Below are 9,092 nucleotides of genomic sequence, written 5' to 3' on the forward strand. Positions count from 1 at the left end.
CATTGCAGGAACAGAAAAGTTATTTCTTTTTTTATGAACACACATTAGAGTTTATACCATTGGCAAAGTGCAGAGGCGTGCATTTGTAGAGGAACAGAGATATGGTTCCAATACCAGTTTTAATGTGCAAGCCTAAAGACTCGCATTCAGTTTTTAGAAATCAAACTTGATCATCTCAAGCTGGCAAAAATAGCCCCGTGTTCCCTCAAGTTATTTTCTTTTCAACGAGGCAGGGTACAGCACAATAGGAAATATCAGCAGTTACGTACTCAACCCCCAGAAACCCAAAGGGCCAATTCTAGCAACCCACGGCAGGTTTCCAATCCTCCCTGATCTATTTGCCGGAGTTAGACTGAAAAGCATGCTGCCCCCAAGCCATTCAGCAAACTCCATGTCCCGCTAATTACATCAATACAAATGTATTATCTTGGCTGTCAAACATTGGCTGCTGAACAGGACGACACTCTGCAATGTAAATGCAGGAAAACAATTGCTCTTTCTGCTGGTGACACATTTCTTTGGATCTTATTTCCTTTCCAGGGCTCCCCCTTCTCCCTTCTGCCCAGGCACCAGGGCAGCAGCATTTTTTTCCAGAGCAAGAGGAAATGGCACACAAAAACCCTCCTCATCTTTTAAGCGACCGAACATGAGCAAATTTTGGGAACATCAGCGGCATTTCCTATCAGCCGACCTGAGAGCTGCCAACGCACGGGGAAGGGAGCTGTGAAGGCAAGAGTTAAATGTTTCTCATGTGCAGGCAACAGCCCTTCTGCCTCCCTTGGCTTCCTCAGCTGCCATTGCTAAATACAAGGCAAGCGTCAACACTCCAAATAGCCACAAGCACGACAGAAATTCAGTAGTAGCCAGCTCCTCGCTGCCTGCCTCGGTGATGGTGCTGCGTACTCAGGCAGGGTCCAACAGCAACCAGCGAGGTTGAGGCAAACGCAGGCAGAGGCTGCGGGGAGCAGGCAGACAGCACGTCTCGCTCTGAAGAGTGGGATTATGACGGAAAACGAGGAGGAAGCCGCTGACTCACCTGTCCCACCCGCAAAAGCAGCTTTCCCAAGGCTGCACTGTATATGACCTTTCTCAGAGCCCCAGGTTCCAGCAAATCGGCTGTTCCCAAGTTTCCTCCCAGCGCCGCGCGCGAGGAGAGAGCCATCTCGGCAGGACACCGGGCTCTGCACACGCTTTCCAAATCGGCCTCCTCTCTCCCTGCCCCCGGGGTCTGACCGCAGGCGGCCACAGCCCTTCGCTTCAGCCTCCCCCTGCTTCATAAAGACCCTCACTTGGAGAAATGCCACAGGATCCGTTCCTTCCCAGACTCCTCTACTCACAGAAAGGGTCAGCAAACCCAGAAACAAACAAAAGCCTGCCTTCAGACGAAGGAGGAAAAAAGCGTTTCTCCCACTTGCATCTCACCTGAGGGCAGATGACGTCCCCGCCAGCGGAGCTCAGCACAGCCGCGTCCGCGCACACCGGCCTGGGGACCGGCTGGGTCTCTCTATAGGTCTCACGTGCAACCGCTGCAAACTTGGCAAGCTCCCGCAAAACCTCCGGGATGGATGAGAGCAGCGTATTTTCCACAAGATAAAGCCAATCATGCTCAGCTGGCTGAGGCAACACCAGGGCCCAGGCCATTTCCCTCTGCAAAGCCAGCGGTATTCAGAGGAAAGATAAAGGGTGGCCAGAGCAAAGATAAAGGGTGCTCCGTCGATAGCCCAGGAGAGCGGCGGGGTGATCGGTGCATCTCACGAGGACATCCAGGCCCCTCCACGGGGTCACCCAGCCCTTCCGCTACCGCGAGACAGCTCCGAGTCTGGGAAGGACGCCCGACCTTTTTTATGTGCAACTTTAGCAGTTTTGGTTTGTTTTTCAATATTTATTCCGATTCAAAAGACATTATGCCTGGCCCACGCCTCAGGTTCCCTTACGCACCAAGTCATCAGGCTCAGGGAGGCTGCTCTTCTTTCCTGCCAAAGCAATACGGCTTAGCAAACGCAGCAAGTCGCATCAAACCTTCAAAGGCCTCCCCAGCCCTCCAACCCCACCTGGGGAAGGGAGCAATGTTGGGTCTTGCCTTCTGCCTTCCACTGTTAAAGCCTTGGACACAAACGGAAGCTGATGCAACTTTAAACTGGTTAACATCCCCACGTACGTAAAATCATGGTAATTTGAATCATGCCTCTCTGACACACGTTACGCTACCGCAGCTCGTTCCTCAGGCAGAGCTCAGTCCTGGTTCACTCAGAGACACAAGCCAGTCTGTTCGGCAGCGGGTCTCAAGAAATGGCCACGCAAAAGCCACCGACAGACTCGCAGCGTCGCAGGAGGCCGGTCTGCCACTGGGCCACCCTCCCACCACGGGTCTGCTGCAGTTTAGGAAAGGCGGCGGCTCGCACAGAGTACAGCCCTGAAGCATAAGTCCCTACGAGTCCCGGGCGACAATGTGCAAAGTATGGCAAGATCTCTGTGTTCAGATCGACAAGGGCTGCAGTCTGGGATCTGCAGCCTATCTCCATCAGCCAGCAGCTGTGATCCGCACCGCTCATCTCCACCTCAGCTCCCTCTAAGCGCATCTCCTGGTCTCCTGTACCTCCTGACCGACCCGCAGCAGCACACCACCGTCCGTGCACGAACGCCCCAGGTCACGTACAGTAAGCACTTCTCAGATAACCTTCTGTCCGACCATGAAAAATCACCCATCCGCATCCCGGGCCTGAAGGCCTGTGGAGCGCTGAGCGCCAGCTGAGATTTCCATCTGAAAAAACGCTTGGAGGAAACAACATGACATTTCAAACACAACGTGCACATTATTCGATCTCCCCCAACACTGGGGTCACTGGACGACCACCCCGAAACATTTGTTTCTTGATGCTTGGGAGGGAGGGGATGAATCCCAGAAGGAAGCGCAGGGAGGGGAGAGGAGAGCTGCTCAGAAAATGGAGAGGCTAGCCAGCATACAGAGCCTTTTCCATCCACCGTAACAGACTTCTGCATCCAGGGTCTGGATGTGCTTACAGCTGCAGCTGAGCTGACATGCAGTAAAATCCAGGGGTCTTGGTGGGGCACTGGGGCCCGAGCAGCCTTAGGAGATGCTTCAAAGACCCAAGCACAAGAGCCAACCAACCGATTCTAAAGGGCAAACTCACAAATGCTTTAGCAACTCTGCACAAAACCCTGCTTAGCCCCCAGCAGACAGATTTCTAACCTGGAGGTTAGAGTGCAGACCTGAAGGACAGGCGTCCCCGGTTCTCTCGCCGGCTCTGCCGTGGTCCGGCCCCGGGCTCTCAGCCCGTTACCCGCCATAAGCGAGGCTTACCTGCCCGAGAGGAGAACCGGGAGGTTCTGTCTCCCCGCACCGAGACCGGAGCGCGCTGCAAGGGCTGGGCGCGGGCGGGTAAGGCACTGCAGCGCGGGGATTCACGAAGCCTCCCCCGTCTCCCCACGGCTGCTGCACGACTCCCGAGTTGGTTAAAAGCCCGTCGGGGCGTGCGGCCGGGCTGAGGTACGGGGAGGGCAGCCGCAGCCCTCAGGTCACCTCACACACCCCGGGTAAGGCTCCCCAACAGCCGCACACCCCCGAGGCGGGATTCCCGGCTCCCCGGCTTGCCCCAGCAGTGGGACCCCGACACCGGCCCCCCCTCCCCGGCCTCCAGGCCCGGTTCCCGCCGCCGCCCCCCCGGCCAGCCGGGCTCGGGCCCACCGGCAACAGGTGGTGCGGGGCGGCCCGGGGGAGGCCGGGGCCCAGCCGGAGGCTCCGGCCGGGAAAGCGCCAACCCGGCGGCGTTGGGGGGAGCCGCGGCCCGCGGGGCTGCGGCGGGAGGCCCCGGGCGGCCCGTCCCCGCCTCCCCCGCGCTCCCGGAGGCCCCCGCCGCCCCCCGCCGCCGCTTACCTGGGGATGGAGGCGGCCGCGCTGCTGCTCGCGTCCCCCCCCGGCCCCGCACTTTCCCCCGGGCAGAGCAACTTCCACCCCCTCCCGCCCGCCGCGGCGCCCGGCCGCTCCGCCGGCGCCTTCCTCCCGCTCCGCCGCCGGCTCGGCCTGCCCCGGAGTCCCTGAGCCCGCCCTTACGCCGCCGCCGTGGCGTAGCGCCCCATCCCGGCCTCCGGGCGCTACGGCGCGGAAACAGCGCAGAGGCCGTCGTGAATAGCGCGGGGGGACTACAAGCCCCGAGGGGCGCCGCGCGGAGGAAGCGGAAGGCGGTGGCCGAGCGGGGCGCGCCGGGAGCGGTGGTTCGGGGCCGGGGCGAGGCCGGCGGGATCCCCCGGCGGGCGAGGGGCCGGCGGGAGCGGGGGAGGGAGGCGGTGAGGCGCGGCCGGTAGCGGGGGCCCTGCGTTGAGGGTGAGGACTACAACTCCCAGGGTGCTTTGCGGCTGGCGGAGAGCGCCGCCCCTGGCCGGGGGGTCGGTACCGAGGGCGGCGCTTCCCCCGGAGGGGGCGCCCAGGCCGGGCCCGAGGCTTGCGGGCCCCGCGTCTCCAGTCGCTCGGGGCCTTGAGCACGGAAGGCAGGGTCGGTCCCGAGCTTCAAGCGAACGCCTTTTCTTCTGAGGCTACGTGAGCCCCTGAGCGTGTCCCGGCGCCGCGGGCGAGCGGTGCCCATCCGCTCCCGGGGAGACACCAGCAGTAGGAGACGAAGGACTGGGGCTCGGGCGTTCCCGGCCCAGAGATGGGAAGCCCGGGGCTGAGCAAAACCGGCCTTCCCAGTGCACGGCCAGCCCAGCCGCCTTGGAAGGAGCCGCTGAACCCCGGCTAATTACAGCTCTTAATGACCTGGCAGTGCATGAAGCGCACCTGAAACTGGCTCGGAGTTGCCCGGCCCTCCAGGCGATGTGCAGCCGTGCTTCGGCTGCGGATCGCAGGGAGCCGTGCCGGCGCGGAGGTGGAGAGCACGGGTGCGCAGCGGCGGGAGCCTCGGTGGCCCTCCCGAAAGCTCTCCCCTGTGAACCGCAGCCCTCGGGTGCTGCGACGCAGGGGTGCTCCCCTCCCGGAGTCACCCGTGAAGACGGGGAGGGGGATCCCAGGTGTGAATCGGCCAACTCGACCCGGCACACACAGACATGAAATAAACAGTCGTTGTTCCAGTGCTGTTCATGCCACCGTGCTTGGAGGGGGAATTAATGGTTGCTAAATGAAAAAGGACAGCTGCTTATTAGGGGAACGTTATCTTCAGGCCGCTGGACCCTCCCCAAAGGGGACCCGAAGCTTTCTGTGCGGGGAGTTGCGCGGAGTTGTGGTAACAAGACATTCGGGAGACCTGTCAGTCTTCTGTGAAGACGACGCAGGGACCAAAAGCCAAGTGGATAGCTTTTGCTTCTGTTCCTCTCTGTAACTGCTAGTCGTATCGATGCATTTATTTGTAGACAGATCTTTTCTAGAGGCTGCAGAAGCAGCCCTCCCTTTGTTCTCCAGGGGTGGACCGGGGCAGAGCAGTCCCCCACTGCCCTCACTCACAGGCGGGTTTCCTGGACTGGGGAAATCGCAGGGCTCGGTGCTCCCCCAGCGCCCAGCCTGCGCCCGAGGAAAGCACCGGGTGTCCCGGCCCTGCGTGGGCATGCGGGGTCAGCGCCCCAAAATGGCCGGTGGGGCTCCCCTGCCCGTTGTAGGGCAAAACCTGTCAGGATCCCCTGGGGAAAGGGTGAAGTTGCGCTTCGAAAGAAACCGCTGGCTACAGCATGGTGGCTATTTCCACCTCTCACCATCTAAACTACTGAGCTAACGGGAGCTTGGGCGCTCAGCTCACAGCGACACATTCGGACACGGTTCAGTGCCTGCACCCTCCATACCTTCAACCTTCTTGAGTAGCAGTTGGAGACAAGGAAAGATCCTCAAAGTGCCTAAAATGTCTCTGCACGCTTATGTGTGGGCAGTTGAATTAATCCCCTTTTGTTATGCATATGATTATTAATTGAGACATGAGAAGTGTGACTGCGTAGTACTGAGCGAAGAGAGGAGCGGTGGAGTCACTGCATGCTCCGTGTGGGTTTCAACACCGTATCTACACGGCACGAAAAAACCAGCTGCTGACATTCAGCTGTTCTGGCGTGACGGGGGAGTTCCTGGCTGAAATCACATTATCAACTTGGCCCTCTGTATTTGGAGAATAAACGTAAAAAACTAACTGCCCAGTTACAAAGCGATTTCAAGTACTGGATGAATGCCAGCATGTTGTTAGGAAGTCACATGAACTGGGATTCACACCACCCAATTTTAGATGTATAAACTGAGGCATGTAAATTGTACTGGCCATCACGTCTTCATCTATGAGCAATGGAGAAAGATGGAGGGCTCCAGTTATTCCAGATAAGTTCCTATTTCTGTCATTGATTTTATATAAAGAGAATCAAATATTTGGCCGAGGCAGCAGAGGCTTCGGTTCAGGAGTGAACCGCATTCCTGGAAACGAATGCCTTAGTGGCACTGGAAGCCTCGCTGAAGGCAAGGTAAATGTCATCCACTGCTCTGCCCTGATCGAACCTCGTCATCTTATCACAGAAAGCAATCACGTTTTTCAGGCACTAACTCCATGATGACTGTTTTCCATCTTCTCCTCCACCTGCCATGCCTTCTAAAAGGACTCATTCCATGTTTTTTCCTGGGCGCTGAAGTGAAGCTGGCTGGCCTGTAGCTGCCTGGGTCATCCTGAGCCTTTTTTGACGATGGCGCAGAACTTGCTTCCCTCCAGTCGCGCAGGCTCTGCCCCAGTCACCGCGACTTTCCAAAGCTGGTGGAGAGCAGCTCTGCCAGAGCATCAGCCACTTCTCCCAGCGCCCTGGCCTGCAGCCTGTCCGGCCCCACGGACTCGCACAGTCGAGATCCAACAAGCAAACGCCGAATGAATCCTCACAGGCTCTGCTGTACGTCAGCGCAGACATGGGTGCTGAGACGGCTCCGTATCCTCGGTGTCTCCTCCTCCGGTAAACGAGCTTGCCTGGCACTGACCGTGAGCAAAAGGATACCCTGTGGGGTGGGAGAAATTGGGAGCGGACCTGCAGCAGACCCAGCCAGCCAAGCACGAAGGATGGCACAGCGTTGACGAGGACAGGGGGATGCGCAGGGAGTTCTTGCTGAGTTCTTGCAGCCAGCGCTGGAACCAGCAGCTCCGGCTTGAGGCGCGTCGGGCGAAAGAGAGGAAGGGCTAGCGTGTTCGACCACTCAAGGATCTTCCTTGTTTCCCAAGACACCAAGCTTTTAATGAGTGTTTACCTCCTGCTCAGCCTCCGGTTTACCCTAGCTTGGGACTGGCAAGAGGCTCTTTTCTGGTACCTGCCCTCAACCCTCTCATTTGCAGCCTGAGGAAGGAGGAGGTCCTGGTGGCCCTCCAAAGAGCTGGACAGGTCACGGCCCAGAGCACATGGTCCATCACATGGGAGGAGGTCTTCCTCCACGTGTCCTTGAGCTGTTGTAATGGAAGGCTTTTTGCAACAAGACAGGTGCAAAGAAATACAACTCTTAACTAAATATATAATGTATATTGTTTATACGTGTGTATCTCTCACTGATCAGAGTGGTTCTAGTATGTTTTTAGCTAGTAGGGATCTCAAAAGGAAGCTATGTAGAAGATACCCGTGTGTACTCCCCTTACTCCAGTGCGTCCATACGTGGACGGGGTGTGTGTGTAACGCAGGACAGTTAAGGGAACAATATCCTACATCCCCAGTAGAGTTTTGATTTGTCGAGATAACGCATCACCCACATTTAGCGCAAGAGGGAAATAAGACTCAAAGATTTTGAGAGGTGTAAGGGAGGCCCCGAGTCCCCGGGGAAGAGCCACGCTGTATTTGTAGAGGCACGCTCGTTGCACAGGTCCAGCAGGACGGCGTCTTACGACAGCTGGGTCCCTCTGCTCGCCGCGTGCCACGGGCTGTCGCCTTCAGTGGGACAGGCGAGGCGGTGGTGATGAATGCTCCTGCCACGACTGTGCCGGGACATGTTCCGTGTCCTGTATTGTCGTTTTTGGTGGAGTTGTGACAGTCAAACCCCCCCGGATTGAGAGACAGAGATCCATTCCCGCTACCCAGGGAGGGTTATCTGTTCCAAAATGCCCAGGTGATCCCGGGGCCCCACAAGCTGACCCACACCAACCCTTGAGACGTGGGACTCGGTCTGCGGCCCAGAACAGCCACCTGGGCCCCACAGCCTAAGGACGTGGGGGATCAGGGGTGGCTCTAGGGGTGCTAGAGCTGTGGGGATGTCCGTGGGACTCTGGGGGTACTACCCTGTAGTCCTGGGGGGTCTCTCACTAGCGGGGGAGAGGTATCAGGGCTTCCTCGGGGGAATCTGGGAACCCTGGGGGTGTGCGGGGGTGTCCTAAGGAGACGCCAGGGTCCCCAAGCCTTGCAGAAGCGTGCAGAGGGACCTTGGAGATGTGGGGCACCCCAACCAGTCCCTCGTTAGGGGGGTGGGGGTGTCAGGGGACCCCCGGGAGGTGGGGCATCCCCAGCGGTCACTCACCGGCGGGGCGGTGGGCTGGGTGCCATCCTTGGGGCGCAGCGTGCACAGGCAGGGGCCCGGGGGAGCCTCCTCGTCTGCGGCGTCACGGGGCTCGGCCAGGCTGAGCAGCAGCAAGTTGGTGCAGGCGAAGGTTCGCTTCAGGCTGCAGCAGTCTGGGGGAGGAGCGCTCCCGGGGAACTCGGCGCTGGGGGCACTGGCACACCGTGGGGCAGAGGTAGTGACAGGGACCCCCGCCGCCATGGGAAGGAAGCACAGGTCTCAGCCCCGCTGTGGCCCCCACAACCCCTCTACTAGCCCCATTGCCCCCCTGTTGCCACTGATGACGCTCAATAGTCCCCATTAACTCCCCAGTCCCTCCCTTGACTCTCTACCTTCCCTGGTGCCCCCCTCTAGCCCCCCCCAGGGACCCTTGAGCTTCCCCAGTGCCCCCCTCCAGAGCCTCCCAGGGATGACCCGCAGGATCCTACTGCCCTCTCACAGCCCACAACTGCCCCTCCACTTCGTTCCCCAGTTGCCGTCCCACCCTGAGCTGCCTTTTACCCGAGGAAAGAGACGGCCGCGGGCTTGGTGAGGGCCTGGGGGGCACCCAGACCCAGCAGGGGCCTGGGGGCTGCGGGCTCGGCACGGGTGCCCGCCGTGG

At 59.3% G+C, this 9,092-nt stretch overlaps 1 protein-coding gene and 1 long non-coding RNA gene across 12 annotated transcripts in view; both read right to left on the bottom strand.

Moving 5' to 3' along the window:
* Positions 1 to 4,325, bottom strand: part of CAPN15 (calpain 15) — a 61,527-nt gene extending 57,202 nt beyond the window's left edge. For 5 of the 11 annotated variants that reach the window (XM_075165796.1, XM_075165792.1, XM_075165790.1 and 2 more), the window contains exon 1: positions 3,896 to 4,033. The gene's annotated coding sequence lies outside the window, so the exon portion shown is untranslated. Of the gene's footprint in view, positions 1 to 1,422; positions 1,445 to 3,895; positions 4,035 to 4,072 lie in introns of those variants that run through there. The other 6 variants (XM_075165805.1, XM_075165803.1, XM_075165804.1 and 3 more) reach the window with 3 other exon arrangements.
* A 3,194-nt stretch (positions 4,326 to 7,519) lies between these two features.
* On the bottom strand, positions 7,520 to 8,843 carry LOC142089371 (uncharacterized). The gene is made up of 2 exons (XR_012676191.1): positions 8,453 to 8,843; positions 7,520 to 7,916 (listed from the first exon to the last, which is right to left on the bottom strand). It is a non-coding gene; the product is annotated as an uncharacterized LOC142089371 (long non-coding RNA).
* Positions 8,844 to 9,092: the final 249 nt, after the last annotated feature.

Source organism: Calonectris borealis, chromosome 16, assembly GCF_964195595.1.
Source record: "Calonectris borealis chromosome 16, bCalBor7.hap1.2, whole genome shotgun sequence".
Lineage (NCBI taxonomy): Eukaryota > Metazoa > Chordata > Aves > Procellariiformes > Procellariidae > Calonectris > Calonectris borealis.